The sequence below is a fragment of the Crocodylus siamensis genome, chromosome 1 (assembly GCF_052110815.1).
Source record: "Crocodylus siamensis isolate JL-2025a chromosome 1, ASM5211081v1, whole genome shotgun sequence".
NCBI lineage: Eukaryota > Metazoa > Chordata > Crocodylia > Crocodylidae > Crocodylus > Crocodylus siamensis.
Window position 1 is genome coordinate 296,212,327 of NC_143395.1, and position 27,527 is coordinate 296,239,853.

Consider the following 27,527-nt stretch of genomic DNA (forward strand, 5'->3'; position numbering starts at 1 on the left):
TCAAGATTCAGCACTAGAAATTCAGGTTAGAGACTGGGAGGAATTTTCTGACTATGAGGGTGGTCAAGGATTGGAACAGGCTGCCTAGAGAAACTGTGAAATAACCATTTTTGGAAGTTTTCAAGAGCATGTTGGATAGGCATTTGGCTGGGATGGTTAAGTCAGGGATGATCCTGCCTTAAGGAAGCAGCTAGACTAGATGACCTCATGGGTTCGCTTCCAGCCGTACTTTCCTATGATCTTGTAACTTAGCATTTGTCCTCACTGAATTTCATTCAATTCATTTCGGACCATTTCAAATTTATCAATGTCATTCTGAATCCTAATCATGCCCTCCAGCATGTTCACAATTCCACCCAACTTGGTGTCACTGACAAATCTGCTATGTTTAGACTCAATCCCAATTTGCAAATCAGTAATTGGGTTGTTAAAGAATACCAGAGCTAGGACAAGCCCCTAGGGAACTCACTCAAGACCTCCTCCCAACTAGACATCTAGCTATTGATAACTACTCTGAGCACAATGATCAAATCAAATGCATGAAACAAAACACATTCAGATTATTTTTCATAAACTACAAGTGATCTGTAAAGATAAACAGTCTTTTACAAGGTAGATTTGAGTAGAAGACCAAGCAAGTCTGACGTATGTCGTGGAGGAAAAACATTTGTAGTGCTGACCACTTCTCACAAACCCCAAATATTTCTTTTATGCAACCAGCTCTTTTCACCATTGGACATTTTAGAAAGTTTCTTATCAGCATGAACCATCACAGTTGTAAAATGGGTCATTCTGGCGCATATACAAAGCTGAAATTCACTTGGGGGCTAATGCCAGTATCCTAGGTTAGAAAGATCTGTCAAAAAACAAGCGATGGTCTATATTTGTGACAGCCAAGGCAAACAGCTATTCAGATTAGACATGATAGCCTAATCAAGGATAAAACTGAAACATCTTCAAGCCAATAGTTTGCTGGATAACAAAAAAGCTTGCAATTTACTCACCTTGGAAACTATCTAAACTGGAGGACAACAGCTTCATGATTCTCAGTTCTGCCATTTAAACATGTCTGTAGACAAATTAGTTACTCGTTGGGCTCATCAAATAATTATACTAGGTAAACTTTCAGGGACATATTTAACCCATCAAAATAAAAACAAAAATGTCCATGGAAAAAAAAAAATCAAAGGAATACTGTGTTTAACCTCCTAAGATTATTTTAGACCATGTATACAGTACTGTGCATCACTTCATTATACACCAATATTGCAGATGTTGCATTACATATATTAATGTGTGATAATCTTTGCTTCAAAAACAATGTTCTTGAAAAGTACAAACAAGCAGGGCCTCAGATAAAGAGTCAGCTCTTCTCTATTAGCAGCTGAATGGAGAGAAGCCTTACGAGATTTCCCATTAATGAACTAGGCTATAGCTGGCAGCTTCCTTAATTTACTGTATTAACTTGTGTTTTCTGCACAATTGTTCCTGTTCCTTCACTGATACTATTCTTTGAATTTCATGACCATGTGTCCAAAAACAAACTTAGAAACCTCAATTTTTTTAATTATATATATATATATATATATTTTTTTTTAAATACACTCTTAAACCAATAGTTCTTTCAATTTTGCTCCTGAGGAAAGTGGAACAACTCTTCACCATCCTTCCTGTTAAGAGTGATTCCTGAAAGAAAAGTTTCTTATACTGTCAGTGTGTAGCCACAGGTCTCTTAGTGTAACATCTCTTGCTCCTCTTGGGTCACATTTTACTCCACACAAAGTTCCAGTGACTTCAGTGGGGCTAGACGCATAGACGGCTATTATTCAACATGAATAAGAACAGCTTTTGCTTTTACCACCTATGGTTAAACAGAATAACAGTGAGGAGAGAGTTCAAATTCCAGAGGTCACCATCAGTACAGAAAGCTCTGAGGGCATCCCCCAATCAAGGAAAAGAATACACTATGTATAATCAATACTTGATTAGTCTTAACAGAACAGCCTGATGTACATCACCTACAATTAGAGTTCAAGTCCTGCACCCTGGCTAGGAAATTTAGTTTCAACAATAAACAGAATGAAAACAACATTAAAATGATCAGAAGATTGTGATGCTCAATTAACAGAGATCACACCACACACAAAAATGCAATAATATTAGCTCTGTTTTCTCCAACACAGTGTTTGCTATATCTAGAAGAAATAAATCCCATGCAATCCTAATCCTGTGTGTGTTAGTAGTGACCTTAAGAGTGAGAAAACTGCCTGCAAAACTGAATCCTGCCTAGCAACTATTTCCTTATATTTTGTGTCTAATACTGAACAACTACTTAAAATGTAGCAGAAACAAAAGTCAAAGCTTTTTAAAAGCAAAAAGGTGAACCATGTTGCAATCTCCAGTGAAATCAATGCAAGAGACCACGCTGCAAGTGATTTTTGATGGCCTCATGAGGGGCTGCTTAACCTGAAATCAGTTTTCACTACCACTTTTGTATGAATAGTGTTTTACACAGGAGAAACAAAAGTTAAAAACTGGAAACCTCACACTTTTCCTGCGACTCCTTCACCATTTCCATCACCCAGGAATCCAGTGCTGAGTGTCTGTAATGTTTTCCCCTGGACCTCGGCATTGTTTGAAGACAATCTTGCAAAAAAGTCCTGATTCTCTATTTAGAGGAGTAGGCTCTAATCTCGTAGGTACTGCTCCTCCCAGAACAAGACACTTTGCTTCTTACTCAACTTGCAGGAAAACAAACACTGAACTGTATTTTTGATCCAGATTCTTCCCAGATGCAAATGATTTCACCTGCAGTGGTAGGTCTTTGCTATACATTTCTCCCATGAAAAGAGTGGGATTGTGTCATCTCCTTATCCCCATCTGCAGGTCTCTTCTGAACTGGTTATGACAGACTACAAGTGACTTGGATAAGGGACCACAGCTGCTTTATTTGCTGGTACAATATCAAGCACAGGTCAGCAGCTAACAGTGTCATTTAAAAAAATAACAATTTAATAAGGAGATAGCTATACCAGATGTATAAATATGATTTCAACAAAAAGCTACAGAGGCTGGATTTGCAAGCCACTCAGACATACTACTAGGACATCAAACTTCTAAAGAAGTCTTAACTCACTTGGGGAACATCCATTTTCCTGGGGACAAACAAGGTGTGCCACTTACCTGTCCCCGGGGAACGCCCATGCCATTTGTGCTCTGGGGCACGGCACATTGCCCTGAGTGAGGTAGGGGAGGCTGGGGCCAGCAACTGTGCTTAATCCAGGGGTCCTGGGGGCCTCTGGGAGCTGCAGCCGTGGTGATCCTGCAGCAGGGAGCCTGGCTGGTAGCTAGAGCTTGGTTCCAGCTGGCCAAGCTCTGGTTTTGGTCAACGTGCGCTGCTGCCACGTGCGCCACCTGTTTTTTTAGGTGTGGGGTTTCTTTGACACCAGGATTTCCCTTGAACCCATCCAGACAAGACGGGTCCACACGTCTGTGCTCATCTGGACGCACCCTTAGAGTGTTAAGCTAACCAAGTCACAAGAATTAACTCACGAGCTTTTATGCTGGTTCAAATGAAACAGGAATTTAAGACTTTTTTCTTTTAAAAAAGCTAATATGGCTGAACATTTTATAATAATCATTTTCATTATTAGACATGAAGGGACCAAAAAGCACGAACACTTCCCCAATTTTCCATTCTTGGATCTTAGCAAATACACTGATTTTAGACAAGCCAGGCTGGGGATTGAAGGTATTTCAGAGTTATATCTTTGCATGTTTTATTTTAACCTGAAATTCCTTATGTTAATAAATGCAAAAACACCCTGAAGAGGAAAGCTGTGTAGGCAGTGACCAGAGGGACTTTTTATTATTTCCCCTCTATGGGCTTTGCTTAAACAAGCTCTCATTTTAAACTCTCTCCTGCAGAGTAAAAGTGAGTTACAAAGACAAGAGCTCTGTTCCAGAGGGCATGGGTACAGAATACAATCTGAGAAAGCCAGTGAAATTAGGGGGGAAAGGGCACAGAAGTAGAGGTTGATGAATGGGAATAAATTACAATGGAAACATTGTTTTTCCTGTTCTTCTATCATGGAAACATCTCAGCCTACACCCAGATGAATTTAAGCACTGATGCTTTTTTCTGAACTGTGTCTATCAACTGCTTTGGTTAAAACATACTTTAATTCTGTTTAATAAAAAATCTGTCCTAGCTGTATTTTTTTTCTCTGTACATGGCTTGTTATCCTGCATTATTTACCTTCTCCATTTTAAACGTTGCGATGATTTGCATTCCATCAATGAATAGTCCAGCTAATACTGTTTTTGAGGGATCCTTTGAATACTTTTTCTTTGTGTGTGATGTAAAGTTTCTTTACATCTAGGAATGATGCATCCTATGTATACTTTTTATTATTAACTATAAAAATATTTTCCTCCATTGGAATCATGGCTTAAAGTTCTATATCTATAGCAAAAAGGTACTGGATAGAAAGCTTCATTTCAGCTCAAGAATTTCAATAAAAAAAAGTCAGTAGACACGATTCTTTGGGTGAATCTTATATCTTTTGTCAGACAAACTTAAATAGTTGGAAAAAAAATTCTTAGGAAGCTTTTGGGTTTAAAAACCCTTTGTCAGGCTGAGGAAGTCTGCCCATGTCCCCAGACCAACACGGCTACAACCTATATCCCTGTAATAAAAAGTCTGCATTTATGAACTACCCAAAAGAAAATGGCCTAAAAATGTCTGTAAACGACAGCAACTGCTAATAATTCAAAATCAAACACAGGGATTCAGGCATGCTTATGTGACAGTGTTTAGATGTCCCTCATACACCTTCTAAGACTTTTTATTTTGCATATTTCTGAAAAGAAAAATTCAGGGCTGCACAGCTGCCTTAAATAATAATGAAAATGAATGCATTTCCTGTACAACAGATGACACTTGTCTCTGCCTAAAACTTCAAGGAGTGTAGATCAAATGACTTTCTGGTTTAATTGCCTGCAACAAACAGGAGTCCTGCAGCCCTTAATAGGAAGTCGTTAAGTTGCAGAGGATATAACAACAGCTAAATATACACTAAATCAAGAAGACGGTCTAGAGAACAGAAAGAAATCCCAGCCTTATGCGTGCTTAAATTCTTCCTGCAGCTATCTTTAACCATGCTTATTCCTACCTGAAGCTCACAGTTTTTACTTCACCAGGGCTGTCCAACTGGTGGCCCACAGAGCACATCTCCCCCACTGCTCATGCTGCTGTGGTGGCTGGGCTCTCCTGGCTCTCCTTCTCTCCTTTGGCTTCTGCTTCCTGCCCCCGCTTCTGGGGACAGGGTAGGGCCAGAAAGATGGAGGGTGTGGCATGCACAGTGGAGGGGAGATCTTGGCTTCCCATGTGGCAAAAAAGAGCCATCTTGCCCAAGCTGCACACATGGCTTAATGGGAGGCTGCGTTGCTTATGCTGTCTGCATATCAGGGAGGAGCCGGGCTGCTCATGCTGCTTGCACTGCCCACATGGCAGGGTGGGAGCTGGACTCTGGCTGGTTTGCCCACACTGCATGAGCAGCAGAGCTGAGCCAGGTTGCTCACACTACCCATACAGCAGGCGGAGAGCCAGACTGCTTGCACTACCCATGCACCTGGGGGAAGCCAACCTGCTGGTATGGCTGGGGGAGAGTCTGGAGAGAAGGGGACCCAAGAGATGTGCAGTCAGAGGGCCTGAGGCCCATGGGGTGTGTGGCATCATGCTTTCCACAAGTTGGAAAACCCAGTTCTACACTAAATGGAACTACTGGCCTGATTCAGTTCTCACCGATATCAAGATTCTTCCCACTGTCTTAAATGGATCATGCTCTACAAAAGGAAACAAAGAGTTTCGAAAACAGTAAAAAGAAGCTAGAAATTATTCTGTCACTTGTTCTTCTCCATGCTACCCAACTTCGCAGATCCCTTCCTTCTTCCTCACTCCCTTGATAAGCACTCACTATGGCCTCTGCAGCTGACATAAGGAATAATTCCCTTGTTCTCCCCCCAGCAATGAATGTGTACACCAACACCTAATAATATCTGAGTTATCTCTAGATATTTCTTTACAGTTCTAGCCAGTGCTCAGGCAACAATCATAAAATAAGATCCATGGCTTACTAATGCCTCTCTCTTACAAAGGCTGCTAACTTACGTCAACCTAGAAGTGAAAAGCTGTCGACAGAGCAAAAGGAGAAGGAACTCACACTCATGTTTTTCCATTGCCTAGAGGGTTTATGGGTTATAGATATAAATATGCTGCTCAGGTTACTGATATGTTTTTGTTAAATTAAAAAAACCATTGCCAGTCTGTAGACTGACAGTAATTCTGTCCAGCAAATAAGTCATAAATTTACTTTTGCCTTTTTGCACTTCATTATGCTTACACAATGGAAGTACTCCAATATAATTTCTAGGTTCTCACGCATATGCAATTTTACTCTTCCCTCTTCTCCCAAAATTTGAATAAAATTTGAATAAAAACAAAATCAATTCCACCACTTACCAGCTGCATTTCCTCATGAATGATCTATAGTTTTTTCCCTTTTCCTTACCAAGAAATTGTCACAAATTCAGGCACAAGAGAAACATCATTTGATCACATGTGGATGCAATTTTATATACATTGAAGAAATAAGTTCTCTCTTGTCAAGCTCCTTTTTTTCTTGCTGTTTGGCAGATTATATTACTTTCACTCTTAAATTCTTTACTAAATCTGAAACTAAAACAACACTGTGGCAGCATGCATCTAAAAATAGTTTATGAAAAGTACAGAAAATATCTGCAAAAAGAGCAGCTTAAGTTACTTCAAGACATTTTATTGAGCCTGATGTAGAAACTTCCTTTCAAAATGGAAATAAACACCCCTCCATTTTCACCTCAGTGGTCATCACTTCACTTCTCTGAAATAAGAAATGCCATTTCAAACATGCCTATGTCATTTAAAGATGTTTTTAAGTCTAAACTCAAAACAGTAAAAACAAACCCTTGTCCAAACTACCTCAATATTTTTAAACTGTATTTACTTGCATACCATATGGACCTCCTCCCCACCCAAAGGTGAGGGGTCAGGCTGCAGTTCCCCCCCATGAACCCAAACAGTTTCTCTAGTACTTTCCTGGGCTGTATGGCCCATCCCCTACCAAACAAACCATTTAGTCTGGGACAGCTGGCAGCTCTTCTCTGGCTTCAGACAGGAGCCTAGAGCCAAAGCCACAGCTGAGCCACTGCCTGCCCCAGACTAGTACTCAAATCAAAGACCAAGCTTTTTTACCCCATGCTAATTTGGAGAAAAACCCTCTTCTTGGATTCAAGTAAGTACAGTAAATAGATGTCTTTTGCTATTGCTATAGATCATTAAGAAGAGAACCTTAATTTAGTGGAGATGCTCATTTAACCGAAAGGTATCACTGATCAAATCACAAGAACAATATATCACAAGTTAAATTTCAGGCCATACATTTTATAAGAATTCCTGCTCCCCACCCAAGTGGTGCAAACTTCACTCTCTAATAGCTTAGAAATCTTCTTTATACCACAAACACTGACACTGAATCTCTGGATTATGAAAGTAAGGTTGCATAGACTGTTAATATATTGTACTAACAAATGCAAAAAAGTGATTCTTGTGATGTCAGACGGACAGTGCATATATTTTGAAATATTTTTTCTCCACCTTTTTTAAACTCAAGGCATTCCTCAGAAAATGCCATTTCTTAGCTTTAACCTTTTTTTTTTTACTATGGAAAAACAATAGAGAAATTCTTCTGTGGCAAAGGACTCAGAAAGAGGTAAGAATGTTTTTTGACACTATGAATTCTTATTTGAACTCTCTGGGTTTTTCTAGGTGTTTACACACTTAATAGTGTTAATATTGCGTTGCACCCTGGGACACCCTTAAGAGGATCTTCTGGTTGATAATCACTGATTTAAAGACATTCGCTAGCTATCAGCAGGGAAAAAGAGAGAGAAAACAATGCTTAAAAATTAATGTGTACATAAAAAGTTATGAGTATTTAAAATATCACAGCAAGATTTAAAGAAGAATGATTCGCCATTTCTCATCTCCATTCCCAATTAAATTCTTCTTACAAAATGAATGTGTATCTACAATAATACAGTTTTATCATTAAAAACATTTTCAAATCAATTAAACCCTGGCCTGCCTTGCCATACATGAATTCTATGGACAGTTTCCTATCTCTCATTTAATGTCCAACAGAGATCAGAGGGCTGCAAAGGCAGAATACTCCATGTAAGTAGAAACCTGAGTAAAGAAAAATTCTGTGGAAACTGGCCCCATCAGCACTGGTAGGGTGCAGAGCTGTTCCAGAGCCGGGCTGGGATCTTGCAGTGGTGACTCAGAGCCAGGGCACAGCCATAATCAGCAGCCTGCATGCCTCAGGCAGGGCCTGCAGGCAGCAGATCATGGCTCTGCCCTGGCTCCTTCCAACAGTAACAGCACGGTTTGGAGCTGGGCATCTGCTGTTCTGCCCTGGCCCTGGACCATGCTGTCACTGCCACAAGATCCCAGCTGGGCTCCAGAGCACTTTCCTGCCCTCCCGTGCACCCTGCCAGCCAGGGAAACACTAGGGGGAAGCTTGGGGGGGGGGGCTATAGCCACCCCAAAATTCCCCATAGCCCTCCTGTAGCCACCCCTCCTAGTCACTGCCAGGCCTGCATAAGAGGCAGCAGCTGAGCCTGCCCCATTCCCACTTGCAGCACAGGTGCCCTTCAGCACCCCTGCCAGGAAGAGGCTGGTGTGTCACTACTGCCTGCTAGCGTTGCTGGGGCCAATCTCCATGGAAACTGGCCCCAGCCACATGAACAGGGGCTGCTGAGAAATGAAGTCCGCTGCTGATGGATCTGGTCTGCGGGTCAGACTTTGCCTGTCTTTGCCTGACTTTGGATGTGTATCTAGCTGGGGTAATGTAGGCCCAGCACTCTTTCCTGCTTATGCAGGGGGTCGGACTCGATGATCTATTGAGGTCCCTTCCGACCCTAGCATCTATGAATCTATGAATCTATGTCCCTGGCCCATGCATTAACCCAGTCTGGGTTCTACAAATGTTAAATCAAAGAAAGGCAGAAGTCTTGCACAGTACAAAATTGAAAGCACCTTTTTCAGCACAGAGCATGCAGTTGCAGATTCTGTCTCCAAGGGAATAGGTTTATACTAGTTTAAAAAAAATCAGAGGTGAGGGAGCCTCCTTTAGACCATGAAAGAGAAGCTAGATAGACTTTCCTTGAATTAAACCACTTTGGTTCTCTCTCTCCCTTTCTGAACTCAATGTATTAAATGACCTTTTGTGCCTATAAGAGAGTATGTGTTACAAGTAGTTCTAAACTATCACTGCTAATGACTCATAGAAGGACCATTACTAATCTGGGATCCCGGCCATCCTTTTGTAGTCAACACTGATAAAGAAGATTTGGCAGTGCCAAAAACATAGCTTAGCATCTCTGCCAATATTTAGAAAACTGATCACAACTTCACACATACTGAAACTTGTGGGTAGCCATCTGCAAAATTTCATGCTGATGCACTCAAATACAAGATATCTGGATAGCCATTTGAGCTGTGAATGTTACTGGGCAGGGGGAAAAAAAAGGATCAACTGTAATACGATTAAATAGATCTCTCTTTGTAAAGAGTTTAAAACCCTAAGTGTTAATAAAATAACTGAACTTTATTTGTATTATTATAGATAAATAATAAAGTTCACAACAAAGGCATCTTAGTGCTCTCCATATTTATATTATACAACTCTAAGTGGTACAAAACACACTCGCAAAGTCTCCAGATTAAAATAAAAACAAGAGACAGGATTTTATTTCAAAATGCAGATGGTCAATTTTGTTACAATAAATTGAGCAAGGATTTAAATTTGGTGATGGGCTGCACGTTCTTCCTTTCTCCTGTATTCTGCCTTGTGCCCAAAATGAGAATACTACCCCACATGAGAAAAATCTTCATTGCTAAATAGTACCATTCTGGTCATCAGAGAGGAATGTAGAAAAGGCTGTAGGTTATAAAGTTAATTAAATTGCTATCTTGCTTAAAACCCAAGAGAGCAACATGGCAAAGGAGCAGGCAGTAGCAGCCTTGCGTTAATTATATGTGGCTCTGGGCATGTTCTCTTTGCTACCCCAAACATATGTTTACATAATACACTATGAATAACAATGATTTTCAGCATTAACGATTTTTTTTAAACTCAGTAAAGCTCCCCCAATAGCCAGTCATGTAAAAGAAAGTAAACTACATAAACAGGAAACATGTAACTGCATCTTCTTTTTCAATCTACAGTCCTGATTTCATCTTCTCCCCATAACCTAACTCTATATCTGCCACCCACACGTCCTGCCTCCATCTTGAAGCAAAAGGTCACCTGAATGTGGGAAAAATGATGCTTAACTGTGGTAAATATTATCATAACTGAAAACACAAATGCATCCTCTCATTACATCATCTGCATACCTGTATTACTAACAATACTTCCTCACAGAAATGAGTGCAAAGTATTTCCCCTTTAAAAAAAACCTTTGTGAATATTCATCCAGCACAACACATAGGACCACATCAACTAAACCCCCTATTCTGCACACATACTTGTCCAGGTTCAGTAGAAGTATCAATGGAACAGTCTCACCCACGAGAAAATATCTTTGTCTAACCATACTATCTGGTCAGAGTTCAGAGTTGCTAACTTGTGTGGAAATGAAGGAAAGAGGCGTGTGTGATAGTTATGGGCAGGATAGAAATCACGGATGTGGGTTACAATGGATCACTTAATTAGGGGCTTCCTGGCTTTTAAAGAGTTTTACTGGCAGAATGTTTGCTTGAACAAACTTGACTGGGTTTTTTACTATTTTTTTCAGGTGAAGAACTCACTCAGTTTTGCATATTTTTCTTTGTCCACAGTAAGCAGCCATTAAAAAAAAAAAAAAAGCAATATGTGAGAAAGAGTATGTATTCCTCACCCAATTACCAATTACCATTGTAAACAACAGATTTAAAGTTCGGGCAATTATGTTATTACAGTTTTAGTACTAAACATTGTTTATAAAAACATCAACTCTATAAAATATTGATTGTATTTTACGTGTCTCAAAAAACACTTTAGTCGGCTCTTTTTTCTGACTCCTTTTAGTTATTGCTTTTGAAACTAGATCAAATTCTAGTTGATCCATAATTCCATAATCCAGTTGCTCCATAATTCTGAGTCATTATGATTGACGGTATTCCACATATACTTCCACCAGGATCTCCTCTCCTTGGGTTCAGCAACTCCTTGGAGCTGTTCAAGATGTGGCTGAGCTTGTTTAGCTCATCTGAGCCCAATAACTTCCTGCCCATGGCAGCAGACTGGACTTGACGATCTTACAGGTCCCTTCCGGTTCCAGGAGTCTATGATTCTAACCCTGGCATATGTGCCAGAGCACGGCACGTGAAGCCATTTTGCTCAGCACACCACAGCTGGCCCCGGTCCTGGGGAAGCCCCTGCCAACAGCCATGGAGCCCGGGCTTCAACAAGCCGGCCCAGGGCTTCAGATCCCAGTGCAGCTGCTTGCAGCTGCCTGCTGCAAACAGCCCAGGTTCTGGACAGGCCCCGCCACCAGTCACAGAGCCAGGGCTGCTCACAGAAGATGGCAAGCTCTGCTGCAAGCCACTCGGGCCCCATGGCAGAAGCCTGCCCTGAGCCTGGGCTGCTCACAGCAGGCAGCCTTGAGGCTACAAGCAGCTGCACCGAAGTCCAGAGCCCCAACCCAACTCGTTGCATGTGGTGGCTTCTTGTGTGTGTAGGGGAGCACAGCAGGGAAAGGGCCTGGGCTTCACTGCCAGAAAGATCAGGCCCCTTGGCTTCCCCACCATCTGCCCTTGACACACTAACATCTTCTAAATGGAGGCTGCAGTGTTTTTTGGCACTTGGCAAAAAATGTTGCTGACCCCTGTCCTGCCTTAATATAAGCTAATGATTGCACAGCACACTGCTATTACTACCTTGGTTACTTCTAAACTGTAGTTTACAGATGGCAATCCCCTGCCCCTCCCATTTTCATTCTGAAATAGACACTGCATTTCTGCTAGGAGAAAGCCTTTTGTGTTGGGAACCTACAGAGGTTCACAACCATTGCCCCACTGCAAATACCTGTGAAGCATGCCAGATGAAACGTGCTAACAGTTTCCCTCCTGCCTCTCCCCCGCACACATATTTCTATCTAGATCCATCAATATTTAGAGCCACCCCCCAGTAGCTTTCACTTCCCAAACATCCCTTTCTGTTAATCCAATGATGTTGAAATTCCCTCTCAGCTCATAATTGCACTTCCCTTATTTTTGCTGTCTTGCTTCTCACGGTAGTACACAAATACCTTGGCAACTTCCTTTATGACCTCAGTCCAATAATTGTAGAGGAGCTTTCAATATTACCTCCCCACTTACTTCATCACCAAGAAAAATAAGTGACCTCATCATTTTTGTTTCAAACTCTTCTTAATCTCACTTTCCTCTGCATTGACCTCATTTGTATAGCTTTTGTTTTCCCAAACCACTGAATTATACTGTCCTGCAGAGGCCTCCCTTCTCAACCAATGTGGGGTACCCTTTCTGTTCAGAAATAGACTGGCCTGCTTGTATAACATAAGCTTCATCTGTTCCAATTCTAAACCCTTTGGAGTCTGTTGACATAATTACATCTCTCGGAAAATTAGAGAGATGACCTTGCTTCTTTTCCCTTCAAGGATTTATATTTATCTTGCTCCATCCTGTCCCCAAATCTCTTGGCACTTACTAGACATGTTAAAGGTGCTCACCCTCCAGAATCATCTACAAATTCTGTTAAAGACAGGAGGATTAATACAGGGGAGGGAAGTACTCCAGACTCTTACAGGGTAGAGAAGGCCATTTCCACAGCACTCCCTTCTCCATTGGTGAGTGCAGAAGCCAGGAGAGGAGAAGAGCAAAGGCAGACTTCTTTTTTTTCTTTTACTTTTGTGTTCTCCCAGTCTCTGGGACTACTAGGATTAGTTTATCATAGCAAGACTGTTTGTGGAGGCCTCAAAAGGCAGTGTTTATTATTTTTAAGCTATTCTCATGAAACGTAAATGCCTCTAGAGCTGGCTAATTTGATCATACATTAACCTGCGTTTTGCCTTCTTCATAGCAATGCAGAATATCAAACAGAGACAGATCAAATCCGTGGTTTCTAATGCATGGAGACTGAGAACTATAATGCACTTAGATAGACGCATTATCTGGTTGCTGGATTTGAATCCCAAGCATCATTTCCATGTACCTCCTGCAAGTCTGTTATACAAAGTATTTGCTTTAAGCACAAGGAAGCTGTCTGTTACAGAAAAGTAGCAGTCCTTCCTCTCTTGCAAAATAGGCATGACTACCGCATGAGGTATGGGTACACCGATAAAGATTTTCTTGGCCAATACTGATGGCCAGTGACAACTCGTAGAGGATGCACGTGCACCCTGAGAGCGCTGGTGCACCCCCTGACTGGGCGTGCTCACTCTTAGGCAATGGGCAGGGGAGGCAGGTGGGAGCACCGGTTCTCCCCCCGCAAGTGTTGGCCGATTACTGCAATAGCTACAGCCACTTCCAGGAGTGGCTCTGGCTGCTTCTGGGAGCAGCTGCAGTGATCGGCCAGCGCTTGCCCCCAGCCGGCTGGTCGCGGGGGGGGGAGCGGCATGTGCCTCCCCTGACTAAGGTGGTAGCAATCGCCCATGATAACCAGCCATATGAACCATTACTGATCCAACAGCCGATTTACAGGAACGCATCCTGGCAGCTTGGAAAGCAGCTTCCTGCCAGTAAGTTGGGGAGGGGGGGCAGATCAAGGCCCCTACAGTGAGGGAGGGAGTGGGACAGGGGCAGGTACTGCCCAGCCAGAGCAGTGAGTGGGGAAGGTATATGCCCCCCCAGATTTGTGCACAGGCTGCCTGCTATGGGCTCAGGGCCAGGGGCTGTACCAGCCTCTTCTTGGAGTATGTGGGGATGGGCTGGACTCAGCTACGCAAATCATGTGACTGCAGTGCTGGGAGGGGTGGCTATGGGGGAATTTTGGGGTAGCTAGAGCCCCCCAAACCCCCTCTAGCACCATGTCTGCTGCCTTCCTCTTGGGAGCCCTGGTGCCCTGAGCCCATTAAGATCTCATTAAGCTCTGTGATGCTTAGTTCCAGTTCTCAAACTGGAGCTGTGTCTCCAGAGATCATAGGCAGACAAGGTTCTTTAAATAGATGTGATATCTTTTATTAGACAACTAAATAGGTGTAAAAATTGTTCCTTGCAAGCTTTTGGGCACAAACACCCTTCTTCAGGCATAGGGAGAGAGTGTGTTGTCATCAGAGATAACATCCTTTTTAACAGCAGTATATGGAGGTAAGAGATGGACCTGATTACTCACCCAATCAACCCTATTGTCTCTCTGCAAGTTTGTGTACACACAGTCAAGCCTTACCTGTCTCAAAAAAATGCACAATTTCAAGAAATTAAATGAATAAAGGCTACCAAACAACAAGAATACACTTTTTGTAGCAAACAATGATTAAACCAAAGCTTCCTGACCAGTGATTTAAATTGTGATTTAAACTGATTTGATTTAAATCAACTCTGCTTCCACTTACTCTTGAACAGTCAAATTAATACAAAGAACATTCAGAATCAGAGCGAGAACCTTTATAAAAAATGCTGGGATAGATGCAAACCGTCCAACACAACCACTGGCTAACAGATTTCAGGGAGAAACTTTCAAGTGAGACAGACAATGCCCTACAGCAGAGTGTATTAGCAATGCTTCCCACTAAGGAACCTGCAAACTGCCTTGGAACAGAGAGAGGGGGAATAGAGGAGAGGAGCAAAAGAAGCAAGTGGGAGAACTGAGGATTTTTGTACTCCTATATACAATTTGTCCCCTGAAACTTATAATGCTCTTGGCTAAAGTTACTAAGCCTTAGTCTTTTCCTAAGATAATGAAAAGCTGTGCTTCTACAAAGGGAGGTCATCCACACTACTCTGCAAATTTAGGGAGTAAACACCCTTGTGTTCTTATCTTGCCATATTCCATGTGTGCCCCTGCTAATCGTCTCCAATTGCCCCTGCCTCATTTCATGTCTCCACAGCAGCTTTTTCTGTGGCTCTGATTCCACCGGATTGCTCCTCATACTCTTCCCCACCCTAGCTGCTACTGGCCAAGTCTCTGTTCTGGGATGGAGCAAAGGCCTTCACTCTACAGGATCCAATTCTCTGCTTTAAATTTAAGCTTAAATTTATCCTGTTTGGAGATATGTGATGTTGTAGTGGCCATCAAAAAGCAGTGCAATTCTGTGCACATACCTAGAGTTAATTTAAACACCCTAGCTGAGCTTGTGATTATTTATAATGGTTTTATTCATGTTCTACAAAAATCACAGTATTAAGGCTAGTCATTTTACCAAACGAATGTCAATGCAAATGCTAATTTTGGGCCCAATCCTTCAAGGTCCTGAATGCCCTCAAATCTCACTGAAGTCAACAGGTCCCTTCCAGGGCAGATCTAGTGGGAGTGGAGGGGCACAATCACATGCGCACATTGGACCACAGCGCAGAAGTGGCAGCCAAGGACTTCTTTTAAATTTCCAAAGCAGGTAAGAATCCCCTGGTCCCCCAGAGCCCCTTCCTCTCTGTGTCCCGCAGCACCTCCCCTCCCATTCCTCCCTTATGTAGCTATTCCCAGATAACCCATGACCCAGAGGCAGGGCGGGAATGGGCAGAAGACTCAAAAGTCACTCCTGCACACTCCACTTGAGCTGCACATGTAGCTGGGTTCAGCTGGGGACAACAGCAGCAGCAGTGGGGAGGTTCTTCATCTCTGCCCAGTCTCTGTCCATTCCCTGCCCCCCTGCACAAAGTGTTCCCCAACAGCCAAGGAGCAGGAGCAAGGAAGTAGAGACCCATTTGCTACTGCCACTGTCCCAAGCCAAAGCCACCTACCCACAGCCCTGGCTGGATCAGGACAGTAAGCAGGCATCCTGTCCCAGATATGTAAATAGAGGGTGAGTCAGGGAATGGGAAGGAAGGGTAGGTCCCACTGAACAGGGAGATGAAGAGAAGGGGTGCTGAGAGCCGGTAACGGGAGAGTCATACTTGCTTCAGGAACTGAGAAAAAAAGTCCCCAGTTGCTGCTGCTGCTACTTACAGAGCATGGTCCCCCCATCCCAGTGGGAGAGGAAGCTGGGAGCAGAGGGTGCAGCCACTCCTTTAACACTGGCTGCTCCTCCTGCAACCCCTTTTAAAAATCCTGAATCTGCTTATGTAGAATCTGCTACAGTACCCGAATGCAATGAAACCTCAATCAGACCTGGAATACTGCATTTGAATAAATGAGACAACAGAATCAATGGACATTTTATCCCTAAAATTCATTAACTTGTATATTTCAGGAGTTTGCTCACTCAGTAAATGCTTCTTCATGCTGTTCAGAGACATTTAACTGCTTAGAGTGCCTGAAGAAAATGTTCTAATACCTGATCAAGTGGACATATACTGGCATGTTACAGTTTTAATGTTCCCATGACATGCCAAATGGGGAGGTGTCCTAGTGTCTTGACTAATTTACACCATATCCAATTCTATAGGATATGGTATAAAAAAAAAATATCACCTAAAAAAAAATATCCCCTATATTTCCTTCTGGAGCAGCTATTCACTTTCCATTCTCAATTGTTGTGGACTGCTGCTTTGTGTTATGTGGCAGTTGCTAATTGATAAAGCAAAAAAAATAGTTAAGTGTGTTGCAATCCACCTCAAGAAAAAGTAAGTATTATAGGCAGGGTTGGTAGTACTCTCTATAGGTTATAGGCCCAACACTTGCCCTTATAAAATGCTGTTTTTAATCACTTGCAACTGTTACTTTGACAGATTAGTCTGAAATTTTCCACTCAGCATTCTAACTCGGGGTGCTTTTTCAGCACCTGAACATTTCAGATGAAAAAGTTGAGCTGTTGTAAAGACTTAGGAGACACAGCAAACAGGACAGATATTATAACAGGATGAGGCAGGGGGAAAGAAAGTAGTCACAGATTGGAACAAGATGTCTAGGACTCAGTCAGATGGCTGCAGAAATGCTGAGATCTGACAAGGAGCTTGGAATGTGGGAGGTGGGTAGAGATCAGCATTAGGTAGGCAGAGATGGGACATGGATCCAGGGAGAGGTCAAAAAGGGAGATGCTGCAATTGGATAGAGGAGCCCAGAGAAGAGAAAGGGGAGACGAGAGACAGACAGGACAAGGGGAAAGGAGAACTGAACTAACTGAGAGAGAAGACTGGAACAAAGTGAGAAGAGGATGGCGATCAATGGTAGACTGGAATTTAGACACTAGGCCAGGCTAGAAGACTTGGACTGAGATGAGAAACTTGATGATCAGAGATTTGGGTTTTGCATTTCCTGCAGAAAAACACTGATTTTCCCCTTTAAAGGAGAAAAACGTGGCTTTCCCATTTTGCAAACAGCGCTCTGCAGGGTGGCAGAGCTCCAGCCTGCAATGAGCTGCTTGCAAAAAGGGCGCAAAACTTGTCTGGAGGGGGTGGAGGTAGAGCCTGAAAATCTGAGACCAGCCAGGGCTGGCTCAGACTCATTTTGCCTCCTTCAGCCTTTGGGATAAGTAGGACCTGGGGGGCTGGGGACAGCTGGGAGCCCCCAACAGAGCTGGGGCGGCAGAGGAGCATGGGACTACAGGTCCGGAACAAGGGGGGCAGTGATTTCCTAGTTGCTGTGCAGCTCGTGGGCCTCATTTCATGGGTTTTGGGACCCACTGATAGACCCTGCAGGGAAGGAAGGGGGAAAGGGAAGCCTGGTGACAGGCAGGGTAAGTGGGATGGAGATGGGGAGGAAGAGGAGGATGAAAAATAGGAGGGGGACACAGCAGGGGCCACACATAGGACCAGGTGGGGTCTGCCCCAGCTGCCTTTTAACCCCTACCAAGCATGGACTGCTGCTGCCCACCTGCTAACCCCATGCAAATCCCTGCCACCATCATGCTCAGACCACTGCTGTCTGCCCACTGTGCCCATGCAAGGCCTCTTCCCACTGCAGTCCCACCCTGCTGCTCCTGGCTACTCACTGCCCAAATGGTTCCAGATGGCAGCAGCAGGCACAGCAGAGCAAGTCCCGGTGGAGTGGGGCTTCTCCTTTCAGCTGTGGGTTCATCATGGCTTTGGGGAACACCTGCATGCTGCCCAGGGCTGCCCACATTGCAGATCCCTGAGCCATTTTGCCAGGACACACAGCGCTAGCCCAGCCCGGCCCTTGCGCTACTGGCCCTGAGCACTTTGACATGCCTACCACTGCTATCTGGAACCATCTGGGAGGTAAGTGCCAAGGAGCAGCAGGATAGGGGTAGTGGGGCGGAAACCCAGCATAGGCTAAAAGGCGGCTGGGGCAGACCCAACCTGAACCTGTGGATGACCCCTGCTACATCCCCATCCTGTTCCCTCTCTCTCCTCCCCTCCTCTTCCTGCTCCGCCTCTGCTTCTCCCTCTCACCTACTGCCAGGCTTCTTTTTCCCAGGGACAGCAGAACGTGGGACACACAGGGGCAATGGCAGGGCTGGGGAGTGAAGGGCAAAGGCAGGGGCAGGGCAGTGGCGTGTCAGGGCTGCTCAGTACCATAAACCAGTTGGGGGGCTGCTACAGCTGAACCCGTATCCTGGTGAGTGAAAGGGGCAGAGGGATCTCTGATTTTCCATAACACAAAAAACATGCCAAAATATATAGGTCTTTAGAATTTATTTTATTATAATGATCAGGACACTCATAGGTTTACAGTTTCAAAGAAATTTAGAAGTATATCTATAAATCACTGCCTTCAACTGATACGTATATGGTGGCATTTCATTTTAATTGCCAAAAAACGTGGATTTTGGGGTCTTTAAATCAGAGAATGTTGGATTTATTTTTTTAAATATCAGAGAATATTAGATTTTTTTACCAAAGAAAACCAGGATCCCTGCTGATGACTGATTACACAAGGAGAATGGAAAAGAGAACAGAGCTACGAATGGAGAAGAGAGAGAGGTTTGGACAAAAATGTGTAAGCCTTGAGGGAAACAGGAAAGTCTGCACCCCTGAGACATCAACTTTTCACAGGGAAACTAAGATTCCTTAGTCACATAGCTCCTCCACAGTTTGTAAGCATCAATGACCCCATGTTAACCATTCAAAATAGGCTTGCTGATTTCAGTACAGCTAAGAATGCTCAGCAAGTTCTGCAAATCAGACCCCAGCATCTCATGCTGGGCAACCAGGAACTGAACAACATACGAACAGTGACTACCTGTGAAAAGTCTGGCAAGTGGCCTGTGGATAAGGAGCAATGAAAGACTGTATCATAATACCTACAAGAAAGGGCCTGGACTAAAGTTCCACAGATGGTTTTTAGGTAGCTGTTTTGTGCCTATTGGAGTTACAAATCATCATTTAAGAATGAACAAATTGCATGTTATTTTTTATTTATTTATTTTTATACCAATATTGGTTGCTTATGGTTGTAGCACTGGCTTCACTGGATAGATTCAGAACTGCTGAACACTGTGACATTCCCACATAACAGAAGTATCTAATGGAGATTCTCAAATAGGAGGGACCTATGCTTTACAGCAGAAACTAAGTTCTATCCCTGCTGTCACCATTCAGTCCCATGCACAGTTTTATTCATCTGTTATCCAGAAGTATGCAATTAGAGAGCAAAACAAGTTTTCCAAAGTGTTGGGACCAATCAGCTCTCTCCAGACATGGCACTGGTTCCTGTTCATGGTTTCCAGGTTTTAAAATCAACTTTAAATACACATTCAAACACATGATACCGTCTACTATTCCTTAACTTTCTCGTATAAATTGCTGGTGTAACTGCCTATAGATGACTGAATAGAAGTTAGCGTGATCTGTGCAGTTGTGACTGGGAAAATATGTCAATTCCATACTTTGAAAACATCTGGGAAACTTTGCAACTGTAACTCTGGGTCACTTTTTAATCTGAGTCCAGCTTTAGAATATATCACATACAAGATCGAGTGTAGTCGCTGCACTGGTCTGATACCCAACCTGAAATGCGATTTAAATGACAGCATGTGTAGTGGAGGATGCACTCCTGTTCAAATGTGGACAGAACTCCCTACAAGAGCCTTGTAATTAGCTTTCCGGTAGGAAGACCTCAGCTACACGTCTTACTTTATGGAAGTGGAGGACTCCTCCCTAGCTTGCTCCTGTGGTCGTTGGCTGATGTCAAGCAAGACTTGGGGACATCTGAACCCCAAGCTCTGAGCTTGGGCCTGCACATCAGATGCTTCCAGATCCATTGGCAGGCATCCTAAGTCCCAGGCTGAAAAGCCTGCGGTGGAGGATACTTGCCCACTGCAGTGACACATATGGTGTTTGAACGATTGAGCTTTGGCTCAATCAAAAGGATTTGGAACTGATCTGGCTAATGTGAGCTGGAACACGAAAACATTTCCACAATATTTTTTAAAAATTTCCACAAGTTTACACACAAGCTATTACTCTCTTAATATGTCTCAGTGTTTATTTAAACAATGACAATATGTTGAGAACTGCTGACAGATCTAAAAACCCACTAGTACTCATCAAGTGTCAACCTATGGCAAAAACATGGCATTTGGATGATAGTGTGAATACAGGAGTGTGAATACAGAGTAATTTGCACTGAAATTCACTGAAGCTATGTTACATGGTCTTGCATACATGATTAGAAAGCTTTTGGATAGAACATCTCCAGCAGCCTTTAACATACAAATTAAGCAAACCACTGCGTTGCTTTCTTCCTATAAGCACAAAAACTGTTTTCTAGATACAAGCAACCATAAGCAGAATTTACAAATGCTATTTTCCATTTATTTTTTAACATAACTTGTACATAATTAAAAGTTAACTATATTCCCATGAATTATCAAAAAGAGAAGAGGCTGATTTCCACAGGATGCCCCCTAGCTCCAAAAGCTGAATGTAATCGTTCTGCAGGCTCTAGATTGCTGACCTCTGCTGTAGACTGTAGGAGGCCCTAAGCTACTTAACAGTGATAGAACATGTGCTTGCATCTCCAAAGTTTGGATAAGAGGAGAAGACGAGAAAGAAATGAGCAAACAAGAGAATATGATAGGTAAGAAGAGTTCATAAGGTACAAGGAAACACAAATCTGAAGTTGGCTAAAAATCACTTAGAGTTTGTTTAGGGGTATACATACCAGTTAAACCTGGGTTAGGGCAAGGCACAGCTTAAATAAAGGATAAATACAGGTATATTTAGTATTATTCATGAAATAACCTACTACGCACATGTCTATGAATTAATTCCTAGAATTAATTAAGACCCTTTTAAAGTTGACCCAAATTCTAATATTATAAAAGTCATAGTCTGTCTGCCTGTCTGTCATGTTTTATTCACACTCTGCTTGGCTGTTTTGGCAGCCAATCAGAGTGCTCCAAGAGCGTTTAGCCTGCAGGTGGTGGTGGCGCCATGGCAGACCACCACTATGGAAGCAAGGACAGAGAGGATGGGGGGGGAGGCAAGGGCAGCGCAAAGGGGTGGGGAACAGTGTTGGACCTGCAGCATCAGTGCGAGGGAGGGGGGATGGGCCTGGGCCTGCCGCAGGGTGGGGAAAGAGCAGGCCCTGACACTGCCATGACGGTGGGGACAGAGAGGAAGGAGCAAGGGGGAGAGGCCAGCAGGCCCTCCCCCACCCCGCTCCAGGGCCACCACTGGGTGGTGGAGCTCTATTCATGCCTCTACTTCCCCGTCAGCCATGGGGAAGGGAGGCAGGCAGACGTGGGCTGAGAGGACTGGGCAGACGCTGGCCTTGCAACGGTGGCAGGGAGAGGGGTGGTTCTGGCCCTCAAATGGCAGTGGGCAGGAGGGCACGCTGGGCAATTGGCTAGTCAAATATAAAAATCCAGGGTCACCTCCAAATCTTTGCTCTTTAGCCTTGAACTACAGCTGATGCTGAATAGGCCCATTTGCAGATGAACCAAGACCCTGGCCACCTACTTGAGGCTTCTGAGATTTTAGATTAGGATTCATCTCTATTTCAAATACTAAAAATTCCATCAATTATGAACATCTGATTAATTGTTTCAATCCATTTTATTTATATTGTGGTATCATTCATACTGCTATTAAAATACATTTACGTTTATTCTCTCGAGTACTTGATTTTGGTGGAACCAAACCATCCTTAGTTTTCAGAGTATTTTTGGGAGGTCAACAACTCATAGCAAAATAGTTCATACTTTTAGGCTACAATGTGTGAGCCTAGGAAGACCAACTCTGAAGTGATCCTCCTCTGTGTTTATCTCTTCCAGCCAAGTTATTGCTGGCAATCAGCTGTTGCGGAGGTCAGCCAGATACAGCGCAACAGCAGGACCAAAAACCTTTCTGGACACTTCCCACTCTACCACAAATTAACACCTCCAAAAACTCCCTTATGGAAGACAGACCAGCAAAAGACTGGAGAGAGCTTTTCTCCTCTGTAGTTTCTCTTCTCTTTTCTATATGCCCTTTTACTCCTGAACCCCTTGTGCTTCTTCCCTCTCTACCACTTCATACTCCTGTCTATATGGCACAGCTTCTCCCTTCCACTTTGCTGGATCTGGTCTATACCAACAACAAGCCAAACTGAGCTGCAGTTAGAGGCAGGATCAACCCTTGAATGGAAGTCATTGCTGACAGAAGAGACTATGTATCCAAGTAGGTCATTGTGACAATTGCAGGAACACCGAGCTACATGTTTTTTAATAATGGGTGATGTCTATAGATCAGTAAGCAATACCACCAAAATATCACTGTCCTTTTTTACATTAATATCATAATTTCATTTCATATAATCTTAATGAGACTTCATGCTCTGAAAATAATACTTGGGGAGGCAGATGTAAGCACCCAGCCATCCAAAGAAACCTCAACTACCCTAATACACTTTGACACATGGGGGAGAAAAAGTATTTACATGTTTAAATAAGAGCTTTTCCTTCTAGGGTTCAGCTCTCCAGCTTCTTTAAAGGCTGAATTTCAAATATTTGCTTATTTATTGTTAAGCAAAATAAGAATGCATTACTCAAACCTCTGTATCCCATCTTACTAATTTATTACATGTTTAATAAACTTGTGCTAAAATATCCAAACTGGCCAAAATGTATTGACAATCATGGGGGTAAGAAGGGAAGAGAATCCTTTTCCTGACAAGATTTCATGAAGAAACCGCTTACATTTTCTTTTACTCTCTACCTTCAGACATTTTTAAAAAGCTAAGTAATATCTCTCAACAGTTAGCTACTTCCCTTTCTGTAACAGAGGTTAGCGTCTGCTGTATTGGGAACAAATGGAAATGGGAGTACAGCATGCTCCACTGCCTTGTTTTAGCTGGTGCCACGCAATTAACTCTCACTTTCAAACAGGATGAGGGAAGCATATAAATGATAGCTAGGCAGGCGTTGGAAGAGCAGGTCGGTCAGCAGCTCCTGCAAGGTTCCTTAATCCTTGTATAGTGAAAAACCACAGAAACCAGCTGCATCAGTAACACCCCCTCTGCAAGTGATGAACTTCCTCTTGGAGGCTCCTTTTACTTACAATGCTCATCTCTTCTACGTTTCCTATCCCATTTGGCCCACTGCACCCTCTCAATCAGATTTGTTCTTCACCTCTTTTCATTTCTGTCTCACATGATTTGGTGGCCAGAAAGAGAACGATTTCTAACTGGATGGGGCAGCAAAAGCACAAGAACATTACAAAGGGGACAGAAAAGCAGCTATGGCTGCAGAAAGTACAGAGCAAGCCCAAGAATGTAATTCTGCATGGGGCCTAAGGTAAATGGGAAACACTACGTTTTAGTCTGGGGTGAATAGTAAATCCAGATATTCAGCCCAAGATTGTTTAAATTGGCCTGACCACTGTGGATCCAACAAAGCCATTTTAGAAAGCCATCATATGGTTTCCAGAGCTTTTAGTTACAGGATGACCATATTTCCTCAAAACAGAACACTCTGCTTGCCCCCTCCCCACTCTCCAGCATACTCAACTGTTCTGCAGTTGAACTCTCGCAACCAGCTGAGCACATCCGAGAACAGGAGCAGATGGTGGGACATCAAACCAGTCCCATTTTAATGACCCAACACAGGTATCCCACTAAACATGGGGAAAAAGCATTTATTTGACCAAACCAACAGGACAGCTGGGACAGGTATTTAAAATGGGACTGCCCTGGCAAGAGCAGGACACGTGACTACCATATTTAGTTGGTGAGATATTTTCACACTAAACCCAGGGAAAAGGAGGTACAGCTCACCAAGGGCAGACTACAGGACAAGACGAGAAGGGGAGAGAGGCAGGTTTGTTAGAATGATGACTCAGGGTTCAGACAATGAACAGTATGTAAAATGGAAGTGTAGATCAGAGGTTTGTACTGTGTCCTAATGAATCGCTGGTGTCACACCAAAGAATTTTGCTTTCTGTCTTTAGCCTGTGTTATGCCTCTAAGTAATATCAAATCAAAGGATGAGGAATGGCATCTTCCAATAAAGGAATCTACAGTAGAAGCCTAGTGTTTTAGTTTTAAGATCAACTCCAGATGCCATCTGTTTGACAATATAAACTGAAGGGCTCTGCCTTCTTCTTTTTAATCCTTTTGCTTTTTAATTTGAAAAAAGGTCCCCAGATACCCCCTGCCACAGAATCTGATGCAAGAGGCAGGTCTCCTTACCAAGAACAATCCCTTAAACAGCATTACCATAATCATAATAATGCACTTGCTTGTTAGTGTAATCATCATGCAAAGTACTAAGGTTTATTTATAAAAATGCTAAAATTCAAATGGATGCAAAGGTCCACTGCGCTTTCATACCACTCTGTCCCTCCTCCAGTACCAAAAGTCAGCACTGGAGATCAGTGAGCAGTGGGAGGACAGTTATCAGGGTTTAGGGTTATATTCTTCCTGAGGTCATGTTGCTTGCTGAATTTAATCTTCAGAGGCAAAACAGCTCAAAGAATAAAATTTAAGAACAAAAGGCTTTGAGAGAAGCACAGGCAAAACATGGTTTTTATGAGAGGAAACAGACACCCTTGTTTCCAGGACAGCCACACACTGTCAACCTCACCTCACCTGACACAACAGAGCATTTGAGTGCACGTACAGATAGTAAGATTTCTGTATGAGTTAAGGCTAGAAAACAACAACCATATTAGCTTGCTCTTCACCACTGATATGCATGAATATACATTACAGGTTTCTGCTGGCAGCTGTTTCAGTTAAAGGTATGAAGAGCTGTAGCTTAAGTGGTGTCCTGTGACAGGTGTGCCTGCACAAGCACCTAGTATTGATGCATTTGCACTGGCAGAATTGTGCTGTGGTTCTCTTTAGAAGAAGAGAGGGGAATCAATATCAACACGTCTTGATACAAAGAACAACTCTGCTGCTATTTTTGCTCACGCACTCGGAGCACTTTGCTAGTCTAGCATGCTATTCCTCCTAGCCTGGTAACATGCTGCCAGAGTAGGGTGTAGCCATACTGTGCTACCACAGCACCCATTTACAAAGTCAAAACACATGCAAAAGCAAACACGTCATCTTCTTTTTTCTAGTTTGCCAACACAGGGAGAATAGCTAAAATAGTTATTCCGGAAGAAGCATCTCTGAAGGCTCTTACACCCAAATCCTCTCCCACCCCTCACCATGGGGTCCAATTTAGCATAATTTCATTTCAAAGCAGAGGTTAAGGGTTTCACTCTCTTTCCTTAGCCTACTCCTCCACCCACCAGGAACTGGTTGGCAACTGAAAGGGGCCTATGGGCAGAATAAGACCCACCATGTGACTGTATTCAGCCCGTGAATCCAGAACAACAGCACTCAGTTTCTTGAGGCTAGAAAACCACCTCTTAGCTTGCTTTCCACCACCAATATCAGCGAAGTCAACATGACCGGCTTCTATTGGCAGCTGTATCAGATAAAGGTGCAAAGAGCTGTAGCCTGAGCAGCACCCTGTGACCTAGCTGTGCCACCGGAACCCCCCCCACTTGGTGCACTTACACTGATGCATTTACACTGGCAGACCTGTGCTGTAGTGCTCTTTGGAAGAAGGGAGGGGGATTAATATAGCAGCACAACTTTGCTGCTATTTGTGTGCATGCCTTGAGAGTGCTTTGCCAGTTTGGTACACTATTCCTCTTAGCCAGGTAGGGGTACGTAGCTTTACTGTGGTATCACCCATTCATGAGTGCAGAAGCAAACATGTCCTCCTCTACAGACCCCTAGAAGATGAAGGTCAGGAGCGCATCCAGTCCAGTGGCTCTCAACTTGTTTTGTACCAGGACAAAATACGGTCAGTCCCAACCCAGTGCCCCCCACCCCACCATGTGTGGAGTAGGGGGTGGGTGGGTGTGTGGGGGGCAGGGGCTGGCAGGCTGGACTCTGCCTGCCTCCAAGGGGAAAGCTGCGGTTTCCCCATGTTTCTCTCCTTTAAAGAAAAATCTATTTTTAACATTTGCTTCCGACCCTTTCATATATTCCTGTGACCTGCTTTAGGCTGCCACGCACAGGTTGAGAAACGCTGTACTAGGCAAAGCAGGACCGCCCCCAACCGTCTCATCCCGGTCCAGCCGGGTCTTACAAACCTTCAGGAATAGAGGGCCCCCACCTCTCCTGGGGGCCTGTCCCAGTGCTTCACCGCCCTCCTCCTCAGAAAGTGCTTCCTAACCTCCAGCCTGAATTCCCCTAGCTGCGGCTTGAGCCCGGTGCTCCTCGTCCTCTCGCCTACCCTCGCCGAGACCGGCCCCGCTCCGGGACCCGCCTTCAGGATGCTGTCAAATCTCCTCTGAGCCTTCCCCTCGGCGGGCTCAGCCAGCCCAGCTCCCGCAAGCCCCCGCGCGCGTCTGGCCCTGCTCTTCCCCAGCGGGCGCGACCCCCCGGAAGTGGCGCGCCCGCCGCCCCTTACCTCGGGGCCGCCGCCGCCGCCGCCCTCCTCGGCTGCGCCGCCAGCTTCGCCGGGCTCCAGCTCCCGCCAGCCCATGCGCATGCGCAGGCCGCCAGATCACTCGGCGCACGCGGCCCCGCCCCCTCCCGCTGGCCCCGCCCCCACCGTTAAATACCCGCCGCCTTGCAACGGCCCCGCCTCCTGCCGCAATGCTGGGGAGGGAGGACGAGGTCCGGAGGCCCCCCGCAGCGTGTACGCCCTTCTGTACGCGCGCCCCCCGCGTGACACACGTACTTACATACAGCCGGGCAAGTACACACCCCTAGGCAAAGCCATGCCTGCATGTGCCCGCGGGCACGCACCCCAGCATAGGTACACACCCGTCTCAACAGCGGTGTGTACACCCCATATATGTATGCACACAGGTACACACGCCCACAGCCCTAGGTAAAGCCATGCCCGGATGTGCCTGCACCCCACCGTGTGTATACACCCTTGTATTCTCTTGCAATTCAAATAATTTATTGTTTTAAGTAAAATAAGCATGCATT

General features: G+C 44.1%; 1 protein-coding gene across 7 annotated transcripts in view; it reads right to left on the reverse strand.

The window, feature by feature from the left end:
• The window catches only part of INPP4A (inositol polyphosphate-4-phosphatase type I A), a 197,502-nt gene extending 170,420 nt beyond the window's left edge, over positions 1-27,082 (reverse strand). For 5 of the 7 annotated variants that reach the window (XM_090065059.1, XM_090065091.1, XM_090065119.1 and 2 more), the window contains exon 1: positions 26,998-27,082. The gene's annotated coding sequence lies outside the window, so the exon portion shown is untranslated. The remainder of the gene's footprint in view (positions 1-26,997) is intronic. The other 2 variants (XM_090065109.1, XM_090065082.1) reach the window with 2 other exon arrangements.
• Positions 27,083-27,527: the final 445 nt, after the last annotated feature.